The sequence below is a fragment of the Cervus elaphus genome, chromosome 12 (genome assembly GCF_910594005.1).
Source record: "Cervus elaphus chromosome 12, mCerEla1.1, whole genome shotgun sequence".
Taxonomy (NCBI): domain Eukaryota; kingdom Metazoa; phylum Chordata; class Mammalia; order Artiodactyla; family Cervidae; genus Cervus; species Cervus elaphus.
Window position 1 is genome coordinate 25,347,350 of NC_057826.1, and position 19,652 is coordinate 25,367,001.

At 43.9% G+C, this 19,652-nt stretch overlaps 1 protein-coding gene across 1 annotated transcript in view; it reads left to right on the forward strand.

Annotated features, from left to right (window-relative positions):
* The first annotated feature begins 4,595 nt into the window (after window positions 1-4,595).
* Window positions 4,596-19,652, forward strand: part of SPTB (spectrin beta, erythrocytic) — a 130,589-nt gene continuing 115,532 nt past the window's right edge. The window contains exon 1 of the mRNA XM_043918935.1: window positions 4,596-4,805. The gene's annotated coding sequence lies outside the window, so the exon portion shown is untranslated. The remainder of the gene's footprint in view (window positions 4,806-19,652) is intronic.

The window sequence follows — 19,652 nt, forward strand, 5'->3', positions numbered from 1 at the left end:
ATATTCTTAGTCTATGGTTTAATTTTTTTCAAGTTCTTGAGTCTTAATTAAATCAAATTAAATCATAAATTTTAAACTATGCCTAAAATTTGTAAACTATGTTTAAAAATCTCCATCTTGCTTTAAGCTGCTTTAAGCTGAATCTGAAAATTCATAGTTTTCTTCAACTCTGAGAGATTTTATTCTACTTTCTCATTATAATCATCTCATCTATGCTCTCTTTGCTCTTCTTTTATAACTTCTATTGAACAGATACTGGAGTTGAGGTCTCATCTCCATGGCTTTCAACCATTCTCACAAACTTCCTATCACCCTGTTTTTCACCCTGTGTTTGAGGAGAATTTGTTTCCACTAATCTGCTCTTTTGGAGAAGGAAATGGCAACCCACTCCAGTAGTCTTGCCTGGAGAATCCCATGGACAAAGGAGCCTGGTGGGCTACAGTCCCTGGGGTCGCAAAGAGTTGGACACGACTGAGTGACTAACACACACAATCCGCTCTGACTTGATCAGTTCTTCTGATCAGCTAATGCATTTTAAATTTCAGGAACTACTTTTCAAATTTCTATGTTTTCTCACTGATTATTTTTCATGGATACAATATCCTTTCAAATCTTGCTGAATAAAATTTAAAATCATTTAAAATTTATCTTCTGTTTTCTTTTCTTAGTTTCCTCTGATAATACTTCTTTGTTAGTTGAGTCTGGTGCTTTTCTTTCACGGTATTGGCTCCCCTCCCCTGACAGAATCTTTGGTGATTTTGATTGTCCGATCATTTTTATTTGAGAATCAGTTTGCTTGCCTGTTCTGTTGATCATAGCCTGTCTTCAGGACCTGTGAAGGAAGGGTACAGCATGCTATCCAGAGAGAGTGAAAGTTCCCTCTCAATTCCAGGGGTCAGTGGATACTTGGACTCTGCCCCTCTGGTCCCAAAAGCCCCACTAACCATCCCACAGGCAAACATTTGATATCTAATGCCAGCAGGGGAGGAGGCTCTTCAGTGAATTATTCTATCCTAGGTTCCCCTCCACCTCTTGTATCCTTTGACTCTGGCTTGGAATCCCCCTAAATGATTCCTTCTCCTGAACCTGTTTTGATTTCCTCTCATTTTGTTTTTCTCTAGATCAGGTCCTGTCTCTCTTTTATATTTCAGCATTTCCTAAGAATTTCTGGAAAATTGATCACATTTTTTCTTATTTCCTTGAGCTGTTAGATTTCTATTCTCTTTAAGACATATATATATTTTTTAATGAGATTTGGGATGGAAGAGAAGATAGATGTGTAGGCTCAATCCACCATCTTGATCCAATCTCTATGTATTATTTTCTTTATTATCTCCAACTGTTTATCAAATAATACAAGCTCAATGTAAAAATTCAGAGAATACAGAAATAGAAAACTCCTTCTTGTGTCAGATTCCTCTAACGTCCCAACTTATATCCTCTTTTCTCCTACTGATTTTAGCTGGAGCTGGGTCAACATTTCTGTGAGAGCTTACCCTCTCTTCCTATATAAGTAGAAGTCCCAATTCTTGGTTGACAACTTCTGTCTCAAATGCATACCTTCTCTCTGGCCCTGGAACTGTAGATTGCCTGTTACAAGTTTGCTCGGTAGTTCAGAAGTGTGGGGTGTCAATATGAAATAGGGGGTTAGGGTGTCAGCCCCTTGACCAACCAGGATGAGGGCCAATCTCCCACCTTTCCTTTTCTTTAAAAAAATTAACTGACTTGGCTCTGCTGGGCTTTCACTGCTGCACCAGGCATTTCTCCAGTTGCGGTGAGCGGGGTCTATTATTGTCCAGCAGCAGTGTGTGGGCTTCTCACTGCAGTGGCGTCTCTTGTTGCGGAGCACGCGCTCTAAGGGCATGAGAGCTTCAGTAGTTGCAGCACCTGGGTTCAGAATTGCAGCTCGAGGGCTCTAGAGCACAGGCTCAATAGTTGTGACTCATGGGCTTACTTGTGGCTTCCCAGGTGGTTCAGTGGTAAAGAATCCTCCTGCCAATGCAGGAGTCTTGAGTTCGATCCCTGGGTGGGGAAGATCCCCTGGAGGAGGAAATGGCAACACACTCCAGTGTGGACAGAGGAGCCTGCAGGGTTCCACAGGGTCGCAAAGAGTCATACATGACTTAACACCTGAGCACAGGTGCATGGGTTTAGTTGCTCTGTGGCATGTTGGATCTTCCCAGATTAGGGATTGAACCTGCGTCTCTGGCACTGGCAGGCAGACTCTCCAATACTGAGTCACCAGGGAAGCCCCCATCTCTCTGATGGACAATTCCAGGAGGTTTTAGGTACTCTTCTCAGAAAGTCCCTACAAAATTAATCCCTGCTGCCCACAACAATGACTTCAGTTATGAACCCTTATATGAGCTTGTCCTTCTTACCTATTTCACTCTGCCCAATTTCTCATTCCCACTCCCTGGGATCTGCCATTTCCCTCTCTCATTTGACAATACCCTCTTCCTCTGTACTTCTAAACTTCCTCTCTCCCTCAGTCCTAATTTATCATTTCACTGTAACTCTATTAGCTCTAAAGCATTTGGAGATGCTGTCAGGATAACAGGCTCTGGAGCAAATGAGGTTGTATTGAATTATTTAGCTTTCAGCTGAAGTGGAGATAACTAAAGCAGCTGGGCTGGTTTGTAAAATCCTGGGGTAATCTGTCCACTGATTTGGTGCTTTTATCATATTAATTTTTTCCTTGTGGTTGAAAATTATAAATTTTAGGGCTATAAAGAAATATGTGTGGGCAACTTCAGTTTAGAGCCACAATCCTAAAGCTAAGGAATTATCTGTTTCTGTAGTATATAATTATGTAGCTGCAGAGCTGCAATTCTATGGAATCATGAATCTATTTAATAAGTTTATTCACACAAGGCTTTTTAAAAACATAAATACATAATTTACTCCATTTTTTTCTTTCAAAAATAGATCAAGGATTTCTACTTGAGATATATGATAGTCTCAGCCTTTGAAGCTGGCCTGTTTTTCTTGAGTGTTCCTTGCCAGAATTTGGTTCTTAATTTTTAAATGAAAGAGGCCTTTTTGTTTCTAACTCAGTAAAAAAAAAAAAATGAACTCTTAAATGTTATCAGAAAGGGAAAAGGGTGGATCATTGCTAAATCTAATGCATGACCACAAATATTCTTCTATTATCTTCCCTATATTACTAGAGTGTCTTGGGAAATTGAGCTTAATAAGGGTCCAGAAACCAAGATGGGGGTGTGGAGAGTTGTGTGATTTTGTGACATCTGTGGGGTTTGCCCCACTTAGCACAAATCAGGGTCTAAATACTCACTCTCAAGATATGTGACTGCAGCAGGAAGTGAAGTATCTTTGCATAAGTTCAGTATATAGACTTAAGCACTCACATCTGGCACTTAAACACCCTTTTCCTGGTGAATCCTGAAAAACAGCATAATTATACTCCCGAGCAAATAACTCAGGAGCAAGTCTGTTGCGTTGTAAAGAACACCAGGCATCATCAAAGTTAAAACTCTTTTCTACATCTTTGCACTTCACATCGCCACTGCCATCTCCAAAACACCTGAGATTCCCTGGGCTGTTGTCTGGGTAGAAACCATCCCAGCACGGCTGATGGAGAAAAAGAGATGAAAACTGCGGCAAGGTGTATCACCAAGGCTTACTGAACAATGACCTTTTATAGTAAGAAAGTCAAGAAAGTGGACAGGCTTGCAAGCTACCACTTCTGTGTCTCTCCCGAGGTGAGCGGAGGTGCCGTTGTGTTTCCTCTTTGGCACCAGCGTTTCTAGTGTTTTCTCGGGCCTACAGCATTCCACCCCACCCAGGCTTGCGGTGAGGAAGCCTCGGCTCCCTGGAAACCAGAGCCGGCCAGGAGGTGTCGGTGGGCTGGGGTGGCAGCTTGCCTGTTGATTACAGTCCCTGTAACGTGCAAGCCGTGGGACTGCGCGCTGTGCCCCTCCGGCTTTGCCGGGTCCGCCCAGAGCCCACCAGGTTTGCAAACAGAGACACCGAGCTCTCGGGCTGGGGGCGAGGGTCTCCGGCCCAGTGCCCACGCCAGCCCTCCCAGCGTCTGCTCTTACTGCCAGCCCCGAGAAGCTTGCCCCACAGTGCGCTTTCTAACACATCAACCCCCGGGAACAATCTGTCTCTCCCAAACCCGCCGCAGCGAGGGCGCGCTGCCCGGGCGCCTGCCTCTCCAAACCTACGGCCTCAGCGGGTCTTTTAACATATTTGAAAAGCCTGACTGTATACAGTGGGGACGCGGGGTGGGAAAGGTTGGAGGGCTCATTTTCCTGGCCAGGCTTGCCGTTCTGGGTGCACGAATTAGGCCGGAGCTGCAGCCAAATCTTTTCCCCGCTGCAGGGGGCTCGGGGTAGCGCGCGGTGAGGGGAGGTGAGCGGCGATGGGGGCGCTGCGGACCGCTCCGGCTTCGGGTGGCTCGGACTCGGGCCGTCCTCCGGGAGGCGGAGGCTGGCCGGGGGAGCCGGGCGGAGGCCGGGCAGGTGGCCCGGGGCTCGGAGGCTGATTGGCAGGTGCGGGAGTGGGTGGGGAAGGCGGGGGCTGGGCCTGGCGCTGCGGGAGGCTGCGGCCCCGCCTCTCCGCCCCCGCCGCGGGACTATCTGGTCCCGGCAGCAGCGATGTCCCCCGGCAGGAATGTCCCTCCTCAGATAATGTTATTTATATCTCTGGGCGGGTCCGCGGCTCGGCAGCACCAGGCGCCCGGCGGCCGCTGTGCCAGGAGCCCCGCGCTGCCCTCCTCCCCCTGCGCCGCCGCCGCTGCCGCCCCCGGGCTCGGGGTGGCCGCCGCTACTGCCCCAGCGCAGGTGAGTCCCGGGAGGGCCCGGCGGCCGGAGGGAGCTGGGTGCGGGTGAGGATGCGCGAGACTGGGGCGCGCGGCGCGAGCGCAGAGGAGGCGCTGGGCCCAGGGGGCGCGTGACGCACGGCGCCCAGGGGACCGGGTGGGGGCCCAGCCCTGGGTGCCGGGCGTAGAGCCCGCGGGAGGCCCTGGCGGCTGCGGCAGAGATCGCCCCGGGCGCGGGAATCCGCGTGGGTTTCGGAGGCGCTTAGCGAGCTGGGCGCTTGCTTTGGAGAGCCGGATCCTGGAGCATCGCCCGGGGGCGCTGGGAGGGCGGTGAGCGGGATGCGTGTTCTGGTCCCGGAGCTGCCTCCCCCAGAACCCTGGCATGGGCACGAAGAGGGTCTGCCTTTAGCCTGTCCGACCTCCACGCTCCCTTCTCTGCTGGGTTTCTCAGCCCTGGGGCTGCTCAGATTCCCTTCTGGGGAACTTGTCTGCGCGCTGCTGGCAGCTCCGCGCTCAGGCAGGGAGGGAAGGGCAGCGGAGGGGCCCGGGGAACGAAGCGGAGTGGCCGGGTGCAGCCCCAAGGAGAGGAGCTCAGCGTGCCCCAAGCCATCCTCCAAGAGCCCTTACCCTTCCACTCCTAAAGAGTTCCACTCCTCCAAGTTGCTCCACTCTACAGTCACCTGCCTCACCAGTTTCTCTTTCTCCAACAACTTGGCCCTGAGAAGCAGCAGAAAGTGGGAGAAATTAACAGCGTTAAAACAATCCCCAACTTCCACCAACTCGCCCAGACTTCCAAGGGTGGGAAAGTAGCGGCGGGCTTGAGTACCGTTTCCGTGACAACGAGCCCCAGGTAGGGTTCTTGATTTTCAGCCTATTAATATCCAAACCACTGTTTTCAGTGAGCAATTAGAGGCGCCAGAAGTTAATAATAACACGCTGAAGGAAAATGCAAAGAAGCCATGGTTTAGTTTCTTAGGTGCTTCAGATGGGGGTGGTAGTGGTGGATATCTAGTGACAGTATTTTTGCACTCAGAACTCCTGTGCCGAGAGTCTAGGCTGTCACTTCTAGGTGGGAGGCAGCCGTGCAAGACCCACAGCGGTGAGTTAGTCACGATCTATATACTTCAGTTCCTAAGGGAAGTGATTCAGGTGGCTCTTGAATGAGAGGAGTCTGCAAATCAAAAATTTTAGGCACCTGTATACTATCTGCTACCTGATTCTTAGTTTCACAGATGGTACCAAATTTTATTCTAGAATTCCCTCTTTGATCATCCTCTGGTCCTATGACCTAGAGCAGGTCATTTCCTATTCCAGTGTCAGACTTTAACTCTTTTGCTAGGAGACCTGGGTTCCAGAAAGTCTTGGGCAACTCTTTTTTTTTTTTTTTGTAGATGCAAAATATTTAACGAGTGCTGAGTGCTCAGTACCCAGCACAGCTAGGCTTGCACTTGCCCAAAGGCTGTGGGCTAATTAGAAAAAGGAATATTAAGCTCACATTGAAGAAAAGCCCCCCAGCCTTGAGACCACCTGACTTCTCAGAGGTGGATCATTTACACAGAACTTTATCAAACCCTGAGTTTAAGTATAGCTGAAAGACATCAGCCCTACACTAAAAAAATGTGGCCTTTAGACACCCCCGCCCCTTAGCTCTTGCTCTTAGCTTTATAGGTGGTCCAGTCACAATGACTGGGGATGAGCCAGTCCTGTTAATCCCAATTCTCGGAAGACTCAGTCCTCTTGTGGAATTGAAAGCACCCCAAACCTTCCAGGCATCCAGGACGGGCCTGGGTGCACAGGCGTATCAAGTTTTCCTGAGTGGCTTGCTCTGCTGAGAGCTGGAATACCGTCTTTTACTCTGGTCATTGCTTCTTCCAAGTGTTCTGAAGGCGTCTTTTAGCAGAACACCTGCTAGATGGTTAGCTTCAGGGTAGGTAAAGGTTGGCCGGAGGTAGACTCCCACCTGGGATCCTATATGACAAACTAAAAATGACTGTTTTAGGCAAATTAGCTGTGAATGAAAGTGTTGAACTAAATTAAAAATCTGACAAATCTGCCACAGTTCTGGACATAGGGTGTTTTTAGTAAATAAAAGTAATGGACTTTTTTTTTTTTTTCCCATTTTTTACATACCAAACCAATGCCTAACCTGGTACCTGGCTGTGGTGGACACTCAGTTAATCTTTGCTACATGAATGAGAGAATGAGTAAATGAACGCTCAGACTTTTCTTTATATTATCCTACTCAGTTGTCACTCTGCAAGGTAGCTCATATTATCAGCATTATCAGTGAAGAAACAGGTTCAAGGAGATTAAATAGTTTGCCTACACACAGCTGATGAGTGGTGGGGCTAGGATTCAGACTCAGCTGATCAACCTTCTTTTTGAGATTTGGCAGTCAGCAGTGGATATAGAAGTACAAGGTGGAAAGAGCTGGTTATAGGGTTGTCTCTAAGCTTCACAGTCTTTCACTCTCCAGACTTTCGGTGATACTTCTGCATATATCAGAGAAGCTTTAAAAATATTGCTGAAGGGACGGGCCACCACCCAGACTGTTCCCACCAGTGCCCCCTTCCCTGTGACAAGCCGCTGCTGACTTGTCCTCCAGGGGAGATCTTCCAACCCTAGCAGGATGAAACTTGCTATTCTGAACCAAACCTGCAAAGCCCCCAAGGTTCACTTTCAAATCACATGGGTTATTTCTCTCACACGGTGGCCATTTTGCGGAAGATCTGTTTTGCAGGAACAAAATAATCATGAATATCAGTCAACACTTTGAGGAAGAGCAGGTATCAATGTTAAAATAAACTATTTACATCCTGTTGTAAAATATATATATATATTGCTGAAGGTATTGGAGACTCACTTGCTCATAGATATTTAGCCATGCCCATTATGTGCCCGTCATTGTTTCAAGGACAGAATTGTAATTTTGGCAGTAGTCAAAGCATAGATTTTTTTTGAAAACAGATTTTCCTTTCAGTCGTGGACGTGGCCAGGAGGGCTTGATGATGCATGGGGACAGGGTGATAGGACAGAAGATAATTATAAAAAATTCATGAAGCAACGCTGTTGGACTGGTAAGGGACCTTGGAGGTCACTGAGTCTAGCCTCCTTTTTTTTTTATGTAGCTGTTTGCTTAAAGGTGAGACCCAGTGGTAACGTACCTGATGATTTATGTACAGTGGTGGTATGGACCTTCCCTGCTTCTTATCATTTTAGCCTGTTTCTTTCCTTTCTCCCTCTCAAGGCCAGTATTGGGTTTATTTCCTGAAGTTCTGCCTAATATTAAACCACTGCCGTTTTCTTTCCTTTGAGAGAGATTGTGAGAGGGTATATTTTCATGTCCAATACTTCCATCCTAGTAAAATCTTTAAAAGGTATTGGAGATAGGATAGAAGACATGAAGGGGCATTCAACTCTAAACTGCTCCATAACCTCCCCATCGCCTGTTAGGTATACAGATGTGTGTGTTTTTGCACAATAGGTATTAATATCTTGAGTTGATACAGATTTTAAGACAAATAATTACATAGCATTTCTGGAGCAGTGGAGAATGAAAAGACTTTAGAGAGTTATTGGGACTGTCAAATACCTGTTTTAATCTAAACCCAGTTGGTAAATTGCTCTTGAAGTATGATGTTCCAAATTTCAAAATCAAACACAAAATTATGGTCTCTGTTCAAGACCTGAAATAGTAGGAAACGTGACCAGCGGAAAGTTTAGAGTGATATAAAGTACATTCCTTCATAATTTTTAAATTATGACCTGCAGATTAACATTTATCAATTGACTTGGGAGGATCAAGAATGAAAGTAACCTTGCTATGTGGGTTGATGAGAAATTTAGTTTTGAAATGAGGACTGGCAGGGAAGTTCATGGATACTGGGTGCTGAAATCATATGGATATGACTAGTTGAAAATTACCATGGAAAGAAATACTTTATCTTAAAAGTAGTTTATATCGACTTAGTTTTTTTTTTTTTTTTTTTTTTTACAGACAGCTGTTCAGTTACTCCTCTGCTTTAGATAAGAAACCTGGGGAGGAAGAGTAAATGCGGTGGTCTGTGTGCCAGAATCATTATGGAGCATTTGCTGGGTTTGTCACAGAGAGGCAGTTTGCGCTCTAACAACCCCAGAGGTGAAGGTTACCTGGTTTCAGAGATGGAGATGGTGATTGAGGGAAGGTGTAGGAGGCAGTCAGGAGAATTCACTGTCAGGTCTGGCTGCACTCACTGAATTGTCAACTCCCCTTGGTAAATATTTAGAAAATGTCATAGCGTGTTTCCCTTTGTTGCTGTGCTTATTTCTTAACTCACAAGCCCTGCACTCCACCTTCTTCCATTTTCATCCAGCCTTAGCTGACTATCAAACCACCAGGGGATTCCGAGCCTTCCAGCTCACAGTCTTAGAGCGGGTCATAGGCAGAAAATGCCTCCTCAGTGGATTGCTATCTAGCTAGCTTATGACATTCCCAGGCCTCCTTTTCATCTTTCTTTTGCCTTTTCCTGGTAACTAGAGATGTTACAAAGCTGTCGTGTCTTCCTACCTCAGCGAGGCCTTTTCAGGCTTTGTCATAATGTTTAATTTCTACATTATACCTGTGCAGACCTGGCCAAGGGTATAATTACAAGGGCAATTAAAACCTAGACACGTATCATGTTAGCAGTGGGGGCAAAAGTGGGGCTTCCTTTCTTCTTTTCATTTGAATGCTATAAATTTAGCAACTGAAAAGGTACAGGGCTTAAAAAAAAAAAAGACTGCGATGAACTGGGCTCAGATCATCCAGAATATTTATGAAAAGAATAACAGGGCACCTTGACAGCTAAAGAACAATAATTGCTTTGAATTATGTTCAGCTCAAGAGTTTCCTCCATCATGAAAAGGAGAAACTTGGATCATCCTGAAAATAGGTTGAAAGTCATTTCCATTTATACCAGATGTAAATGTGGGTGTGGCTCACTTGAGAATTCAAAGCACCTCAAAATGAAGCATACCTTGAAGACATAACTTACTGGAAAGAGACTTCTAGCCTCATTCTGTCCCTCTGCTCACTTCCGGCCTATTCCCAGCAGCCCCTTTGTTGTTGTTAAGTTACTCAGTCGTGTCTGACTCTTTTTCAACCCCATGGACTGCAGCACACCCGGCTTCCCTGTCCTTTACCATCTCCTGGAGCTTGCTCAAGCTCATGTCCATTGATTTGGTGATATCATCCGACTGTCTCATCCTCTGTCATCCTCTTCTCCTCCAGCCTTCAATCTTTCCCAGCATCAGGGTCTTTTTTTTTTTTTTTTTTAATTGAAAGATAATTGCTTTACAGAATTTTGTGGTTTTCGGTCAGACATCAACAAGAATCAGCCATAGGTACACCCATGTCCCCTCCCTCCCATCTCCCTCCCCATCATCAGGGTCTGTTTTTAATGAGTTAGTGCTTCCCATCAGGTGGCCAAAGTTTTGGAGCTTCAGTTTCAGCATCAGTCCTTCCGATGAATATTCAGGACTGATTTCCTTTAGGATTGACTGATTTGATCTCCTTGCTGTCCATAGGACTCTCAAGAATCTTTTCCAACACCACAGTTCAAAAGCATCAGTTCTGTGCTCAGCCTTCTTTATGGTCCAACTCTCATATCCATACATGACTACTGGAAAAACCATAGCTTTGACTAGATGGACCTTTGTTGACAAAGTAATGTCTCTGCTTTTTAATATGCTGTCTAGGTTGGTCATAGCTTTTCTTCCAAGGAGCAAGTGTCTTTTAATTTCATGGCTGCAGTCACCATATTCAGTGATTTTGGAGCCTGAGAAAATAAAGTCTGTCACTGTTTCCATTGTTTCCCTATCTATTTGCCATGAAGTGATGGAATTGGATGCCATGATCTTGATTTTTTTGAATGTTGAGTTTTAAGCCAGCTTTTTCACTCTCCTCTTTCACCTTCAGCAAGAGGCTTTTTAGTTCCTCTTTGCTTTCTGCCATAAGGGTGGTATAATCTGCATATCTGATGTTATTGATATTTCTCACAGCAATTTTGATTCCAGCTTGTGCTTCATCCAGTCCAGCATTTTGCATGATGTACTCTGCATATAAGTTAAATAAGCAGGGTGACAATATACAGCCTTCACATGCTCTTTTCCCTATTTGGAACCAGTTCATTGTTCCATGTCTGATTCTAACTGTTGCTGCTTGACATGCATACAGATGTCTCAGGAGGCAGGTAAGGTGGTCTGGTATTCCCATCTCTTGAAATTTTCCACAGTTTGTTGTGATCCATACAGTCAAAGGCTTTAGTGTAGTCAATGAAGCAGAAGTAGATGCTTTTCTGGATTTCTTTTGCCTTTTCTATGATCCAACAGGTGTTGACAATTTGATCTCTGGTTCCTCTGCCTTTCTAAATCCAGCTTGAACACCTGGGAGTTCTCGGTTCTGTTGAAGCCCCTTAGGAGTGTTCAGTCAGTTTCATCTTCCTGAATATTTCCTTCAGGGTGAAAGAATTAGAAAAGGCCTTTAATAATACTTACTCCAAGCCATAAGTCATAGAGCCTTAGAGCTGGAAAGGCCTGAGAGAGCCACCTGAGAAATATTTAGAAAGAGCAAACGTTGGATACCTACTGTATGCATTATGCTGTCACGTCCTGCACATTATATCCTGTCACATGAGGACATAAAAAGGTGTCCAGTAGAGATTCACTGATCTGGTGGCGAAAGGACTTGCAAACAGTGATTCTACAGGGCGCCTGAGAAGTAGCCCACTGGGGAAGAGTCTAATTCAGGCTGGAGAGTGTCTGGGGTTTTCCTGATGGAGGAAGGGAAAATGGGTGCGGGTGGGACCCTAGCACATAGCCTGTCAGAGACATGCAATAGAGTGTGATTAGATTAGGAGAAGAGAAGTAGTTCTCTGTGCCTGGGGTATCGAATGGGCTAGATATGTGACCCTAAAGATGGTATGAGTTTAGTGTGTGAAGAAGTTGAACCACTGAAGGTTCAAGTTGAAGTCAATAAACATTTTGAGCAGAGGAGAGACCTGATCAGATCCTTGTTTAGACAAAAATCACTGGAGGCTGCAAAGGGAATGTGAACTAGAGATCAGCCGGTATAAGATGATGACCACACATGATATATGGTTCACTTAGTTTTCAGGAGGCCTTTGTTAAGTGTGTTGCTCCATTTTATCCTACAATGACCATGTGACGAAACAGGGAACAGTCAAGGAAACAGGATCAGAAACATACAAGGGTTTGTCCAAAATCCCTGAATTTGTGGTAGAACTTGTCTTCAGTCAGTTTCCTTATTTCAAGGCTGGGGCTTTGTCCAGATCTTCTCAGTGAAATAGTTGAATATTCTGCGCCTTCTGGTTGAGATAGTAATTGCTTTCTTTCTCCTTCAGAACTTTTAGTCTAAGTTCTTTGTTCCTGGAGAAAAGGAGAAGAAAAGTTGTTACAGTATTTTCTCTTTAGCCACAAAACCTTAAGAGTGGCCCATCGGCTTCTACACAGATGATGTTACAAAGTAATGTCAAGCATACATGTGGATTCCCAGCATGCTATAGATAAGTGATGGATTTATATGTCTATTAATCGATGTGTTGGCTTCTTCAGTCTCTTACCCCAAATTTACTGGGTGTTATTATGCACATGTCTCATTTTGGGCTTCAAGAACCTCTTTTTGTCCAGTGATCCTGTGTGCCTTGGTTTGTGCTTACTTCAGTCTTCAACAAATGCTTAATGAGCTCTCATTTACTTGCCAGACATATTTTAGGCCCAGGGGATACAGCAGTGAAGACGGTGAAAATTGTCTGACCTCATGCAGCACACTCTAGTTGGGTTAGACAGGTGCTAAACAACAGCAAACCACAGATGAACATCTGTCATAATTTTAGGTGATATAAAAGAAAAAATGGTGCGAAGAGAAAGAGAGGGAGGTGATTCTACTAGTTGATGTAGGATGGCTGGGAAGGGCCTCTCTGGATTTTCTGTTGAGTTGAGACCCAAATGAAACAAAGAACAGGAATGAGGATGTTTGGGGGGAAGAGATTCAGGTTGAGCGGGAGGGTCCAGAGACGGGTGTCACTGCTATGTCCGTGGAGTGGCAGGAAGCCAGTATGACTGGAGTGGAGGGAGCCAGAGGGGAGCACAGGATGTAATGTTGGGGAGGAAACTGGGTCTGGATCATGCAGGCTTTGTAGCCAGGTGACAGCTTTGGGTTTCAGCCTATAATTGGAAGTCACAGGAAGTTGTGGGCAGGGAGTGACTTGTTCATATTGGTGTTTTAGGAGAATTTTTCTGGCTGTCCTGTGGAAGATTGATTGTAGGGGAGTGAAATGAAAGCTACTGCAAGTGGTCCAGGGTAGAGATGTAGACCCAGTGTGATGGTGGTGGGGGTGGAGAGATGCAGCTGGCTTCTGGATGAATCAGTTAAGTAGAGTTGATGGAACTTGGATACAGAAGATGGAAGAAAAAGAATAAGTCAAGGATGATTCAACTGGTTTTGATCTGAGCTACTAAAATGAAAAAGTCATATAGTGAGATGGGGATATGTCTTATCAAATGTACTGTGGGCTACTATTTTTAATTTTTGTTTTCATTGAGGAGTTGATTTGGAATAGACTCAGGCAAGTAATACCAGAAAGGTGTTTTATTATGAGTGACTCATCTATTTGTTTTGAGGTAAAGCCTCAAATGTGGGGTTAGTTCTCTATGCTTTGTACCTTTACTTTTAGGTCATTCTCACAACATCTCCTTTATGTGATGGAAATTAAGACACAATACAGACAAGATTGAGATAAATTTCACTTTTTGTAATTAGAAATGTTTTCAATTTGCTGATTAGAGCCCACCCCTTAACACTTTTTGGTTATCATTTTAAAAAAGAACTTTTAAAATTATAAAGTGAATGGTTGGAAAGTGTATCCACCCTGTACAAGGGAACACAGTGAAAAGTAAAAGTCTTTCTTCCCCTCCCTTCAGTCCTACTCCTAAAAGGTTACCAATGTCAACCATATCCTGTGTATCCTTTAAGAAAAATTCAATGCATCTATAAGTATATGACCTGAGACATACTTCCCGAGTCCTGAACATTTCTCCCAGAGTCCTTTCCATCAGTCTTCCTGGAACATTCCTGGACCAAGTAATCTGTCCCTTATCCTAGTTTGTTAAAGGGCTAGTTGCATGTACTACTTAATTTGAACATAATTATATATTTCTTCTATTGCTTTTTAGCTGCTCTTGAAAAGTTTTAGTTGCTCAGTTGTGTCTGACTCTTTGCGACCCCATGGACTGTCCATGGGATTCTCCAGGCAGGAATACTGGAGTGGGTTGCCATTTCCTTGTGTCCATCTATTATCCAACAAGACATATCTTAAGAGGAAGAACTGATTTGAATTGTATTTTATCAGATTATAATTTGATATGAATTATAGTCGCGGATCTTACATAAAACTCTGCCTAATGATTTTACACGTAGAAAGTCAGTCATTTTTGGAATGTGCACTTTGACAGTCAATCCCTAGTGGGGTGATGCTGGTACACTGGGATTATTTTAATTAAAACTTGTCAGATGATAGCTGCCAACAAAGCCATCTTCTTAGTGGGTCACAAAGGTGTCCATTCCCAGGGAATGGTAACTGGATACTGCTCCTTTGGATGAAGAGCTTTCTAATATGCTCGGGCTCAGTCTCTCATCCCCTCTTCAGATGGCATTGCATCTAAATGTCAGAAACAAGATATTTTTATTTGCCCTGAAATGATAAAGAACTGGTATTTAATGAGCATGCATTCACGCATGCTCAGTCGCTTCAGTCATGTCTGACTCTTTTGACCCTATAGACTGTAACCCTCCAGGCTCCTCTGTCTGTGGGATTCTCCAGGCAAGAATACTGGAGTAGGTTACCATGCCCTCCTCCAGGAAATCTTCCTGATTCAGGGATCGAACCTGCATCTCCTGCACTGCAGGCTGATTCTTTACCGTTGAGTCGCCAGGGAAGCCCTTAATGAGCATGGCAGCCATTCAATTTTTTAAATTACAAAAAGCATGTATAACATAAAAGTTACCGCTTTAACTATTTTAAGTGCTCAGTTCAGTGACATAGGGCTTCCCTTGTGGCTCAGCTGGTAAAGAATCCGCCTGCAATGTGGGAGACCTGGGTTTGATCCCTGGATTGGGAAGATCTCCTGGAGAAGGGAAAGGCTACTCACTCCAGTATTCTGGCCTGGAGAATCCCATGGACTGTATAGTCCATGGGGGTGCAAAGAGTGGGACACGACTGAGCAACTTTCACTTTCAGTGACATAAGCACATGCTTACTGTTGTATAACCATCATCACCATCCATGTCCAGAATGTTTCTCATTTTCTAAAACTCAAACTCTGTACCCACTGAACACTGATTCCCATGAGTCCCCTAGCAATCACCACTTTACTTTCTGTCTCTTTGTATTTGAGCACTCTACGTGCTGCATGTAAATATTAATAGAATCAAATAACCCTGTATTTGTTCTTTTGTGACTGGCTTATTTCACTTAGTATGTTTTCAGAGTTCACTCATGTTGTCATATGGGTCAGAATTCCCTTCCTGAATAATATTCCATTGTATGTATTTTTTTTCACATCTTTATCTGTTCATCCATTGATGGGCACCTGAGTTGCTTCCATTCTTGGCTGTTGTGATTAATGCTGCTATGAACATGGATATACAAACTTCTCTTCCAGAGTCTGCTTTCCCTTCTTTTGGGTATATACTCAGAAGTTACCCCAGTATATTGCTGGATAGTTCTATCTTTAGCTTCTTAAGAAACCAAACCATGCAGTTTTAATATTTCTCCCCCATATTTGTTGTTTTCAAAGGGAAGGACAAAATCTGTTAACATCCTCACCTTTGGGACTGAACTGATCTTGAAAATTTTTCCTTTGAGAACTCTACCTTAAGTAGGTAGTTTGTCATCAAAGTTCTTCAATTTGTCCATTTATTAGTTACCTATTTTTAAACTGTAGACTTAGAGGACAGGCAAGAGATGTTTAATTTGCTTTGTAGAACATGGAGCCCAAGCTCAAGGGGTAAGGGTGTAAATATTACATGATGATTATTTTAGCCAAAATATCTCCTTGAGCTGAATGACAAGAGTTTGGGTTGCTTCCAGCTCCTTTTCTCTTGCTGTTTGCCCTTGGGCAAAGAACCTTCTTTTCTGACATATTTTTTCAGTGGTCTGTGTGTGTGTGTGTGTGTGTGTGTGATGGCACCTTAATATTTATTATTGTCCTTTAAATTGCTTCAGATTTTCTTGTAATGACTGAATGTTACCTCATCTGACAGCCCCTCTCCTTCCCCAGGACCTGGGGTAGCACCGAATGCTTCCTCCTGCATATTTTTCTATGCAGCATATTATATGAGCATCTTTCTCATTCTTTTGTTACAGGAAGGATCATCTTGTTTTTTAATTGACCACTTGCCTTCTACACCTTTAAGCCATGCTTCTTGTGATGGGGAACAGGATTGCACTCTTTTTTTTAACTTAATATTCCCAGCACCTAGAGTCATGCTTGGTACATGGAGGGGAGTGACTCAAAAATAGTTATTGATTTAAAAAGTAAAGACTAATGAAATATTATTATAATATATAATATAATAATGAAACATTACTATAATTGCATAATTAGAATAATGAGTTTTTCTAATTCAACATTTATTACGTGCTGGCACTATGCTGAGAGTTTTTATATGTATTTGTTATTTCTATTATCATCCTAATTAGATGAAAAAATCAGTCTTAGAGGAGTTTAATTACCCTAAATTACATACCTAGAGGATCAAAGCTGAACCCTGGTGTATTTTTCTAGAGTGCTCACCTGGAGTCACCACACCCATCATGTTTGGATATACATCACTATTCCACAGGTCTTAATTCTAAGACTTTTTTTCTTTTATCCTGCATCTTTAATGATCTGAATTTGGAAAGATAATTAGTTGTATACCTTTATGTGTTACTGTATATTTTCAATGATTTACCTTATAGGCTGGAATCCCCTGATTAGCTGTTAATAAATAATTAATGTTCTGAATCCTGTTTCTGAAATAGTTCTTTGACATCTGAGGATGAAGATGCTAATTAGTATGATACAATATACCCTCTGTCATAAGTCAGCTCTCCATGTTGTTGTTCAAAGGGGTCTGATATTGTCAGACACAGTGGCCTCCTTCCAGACCCAAGTCCCAGATTCTCTGCAGTATTTGACTGGTAACCACTCTTGCTTTGAAACTATGCCCTCTCTTGGCATCCTTTTTTCTCCTCCCAACTTGCTTACCATTGCATCTTTCTGGTTTTTCTGTCCCTTCCTCTCTGTACTGTGCTAAGTCGCTTCAGTCATATCTGACTCTTGGAGACCCTATGGACTTAGCCCATCCTCTGTCCGTGGGATTCTCCAGGCAAGAATACTGGAGTGGGTTGCCATTCCTCCAGGGTATCTTCCCAACCCAGGGATCAAACCCGCATCTCCTTCCTCTCTACTAGTCTGTAACTATTGGGGTGGCCAATGCATCCAAATCTCTTTAGCCCCAGTCTCTCTCAGTTCCAGGTCTGCCTTCAAGCTGTCTACTCACTGTCTCCATTTGGCTGTAATAAGAGGTCCAAACTCCCCATGTGGCAATAGGACTTCTCAGTCCCTTTCTTTGCCTCCAGACCTGCTCTTCTGCCCTTTTTCATAGCTAGGTTCATGTTGTCACCATCCTCCCAAGTAAGAACCTCAGCAACTTTGTAGTTTTTCTTCTTTTCACACTTCTACATCCTGTTGGCTGCCAGCTCCTATTCATTTTTTCTCTTAACAATTTCAAGTTAGTTTCTTTCTTTCAATCTCCACTGTCCCTATTCTTATCTTATGTTTGAATAATTGGCTTCCAGTCTCTGTCTTCCTAACCTGATCTCAGAATTATTTTTAAAAACGAGACTGAGTCGTTCAACTGCTTGAAAATCCTTAATGGCTCCCTGTTGCCCCCAAATAAAGTTTAAACAGACAGACAGGGACCTTTGCAACTTGTTCCAACCTTCTTTCCAAGCTTCATTCCCTCTCCATTAACCCCACATTGGGATTGTTTTTTTTTTTTTGCCACACTGAGTGGCATGCAGGATCTTAGTTCCCTGACCAGGGATTGAACTGTGTGTCCTGTGTTGGGAGCTCAGTCTTAACCACTGAACCACCAAGGAAGTCCTCATTTATCCCACATTGGATGCTTATGACTGTTTACATTTGGGGTGCATTTTCATGCCTCCATGACTTTTCTCCTATTGTTTTCTAGGCCTGGAATATCATTTTCTCTTCCCTCGGCCTTGAACTTTTACACAAATGCCACTAAAGGCCCTGATCAAACATAACCACTTTGATTCTTTCCCTCTTCCCTAACCCAGGAAGACACCTCACTCTCCTCTGAGTTCTTACGCTGTCAGTTTTCACATGGTACCCTGGCTGCTTGTATACTGGTGTGGCTTTCCTCTAGATTATGACTTCCTTGAAGAAGAGATATTTGTCTGGTGCCCATGGGTGCCTAACTCAGGGTCTGGCTCATGTTTGATGCTCAAAAAATGGTGGTTGAAGGGACTTCTGTAGTGGTCCAGTGGTTATGATTTTGCCTTTCAATGCAGGGGGCGCAGGTTCGATCCCTTGTTGGGGAACTAAGATCCCACAAGGTTGAGTTGGGTGATAGGGGAAGTTTTAAGAATATCCAACACAGAAAATAATCCCCCACATTTTGACCTATAGAAGATTGTGAAGAAGGGTTAATGGGAGGCATGGGCTGTTGCCAGGGGTGGGTAAGGAGTAGAGTACGTGCTTTAGACCTGAGGAGGCTGTCTTCCCACCTCTTTATTCCCTGATTGCTTTTTGCTTAGTGGAGGGAAAAGTAACCTCTGACTTTTAAGTTACATCATCAGAATATGTGTATTGCTAGAAAAATTTAGTTACTCATCAAGAATACAGTCACTCCTACCTCATTTTTCAGTGAATATTTGAGGCTGCCCCTCAGAATGTAGCTATGTAAGGCTCTTTCAGTGGGTGTTTTAGGCCAATATACACAAGATTTGCTTTATAATGGTGAAGAGTTAAGAAAGGCATTTCAGAAAAAAGACCCCAAAATTCCTGTATAGAGGTTTTGTTTTTTTCTGGGTGCATTATAACCTTTGTTTGTCCTTAAGGCATGTCAAAGTAGAAACAACCTTGTAAAATATTACAACACTTATTTCTTGGTATGTTCTGCCCTCCTTTTTGCCTTACCCAGACAAAAAGTGAGTTTCACCAGGGGCTGGACTCCCAGCATGCTGCTTGCTCAGGCCTTTGAGAGTGTTTTGTTTCTTTCAACAAAACTCTTTGTCATGGACACACTCCCACTGCAATCCAGCCACTCTCTTCTTTTGCTGTGTTCTGTGCCCAGTTGATAGGAGTTGGTTTTTAGCTTCCAAAGGATATGAGTGGGGCTGCTAGGCCTTTATAAACATGTGCAGAGGTTCTGAGGGGAACCAATAAATGAAAGGTCCTCATAATGCCTTGGAAAGGGACCTCCCTGGTGGTTGAGTGGTTAAAACTCCCCGCTTCCGCTGCAGGGGCAATGGCTTCGACCCCTGGTAGGGAAACCAAAATCCTGCGTGGTACAGCCAAAAAAGATTTTATTAAAATGCCTTGGAAAGAGGTGTCTGAGATAAAGAGGGCCATAGAGGGACCCGGAGGTAAAGAAACAAAGGAAGATGGGACTCGACCAAGACAAGCAAAGGCCCCAGGGAGCCCTGAGGGGCATAATTAGGTCAGTGGTGAGCAGACAACAGTCAGCAGATCTGATGCAGAGGTAACAGGGAGCATAGGGTCAACTCATAGCAACCTCTAGAAGGTCTAGATAGAATGG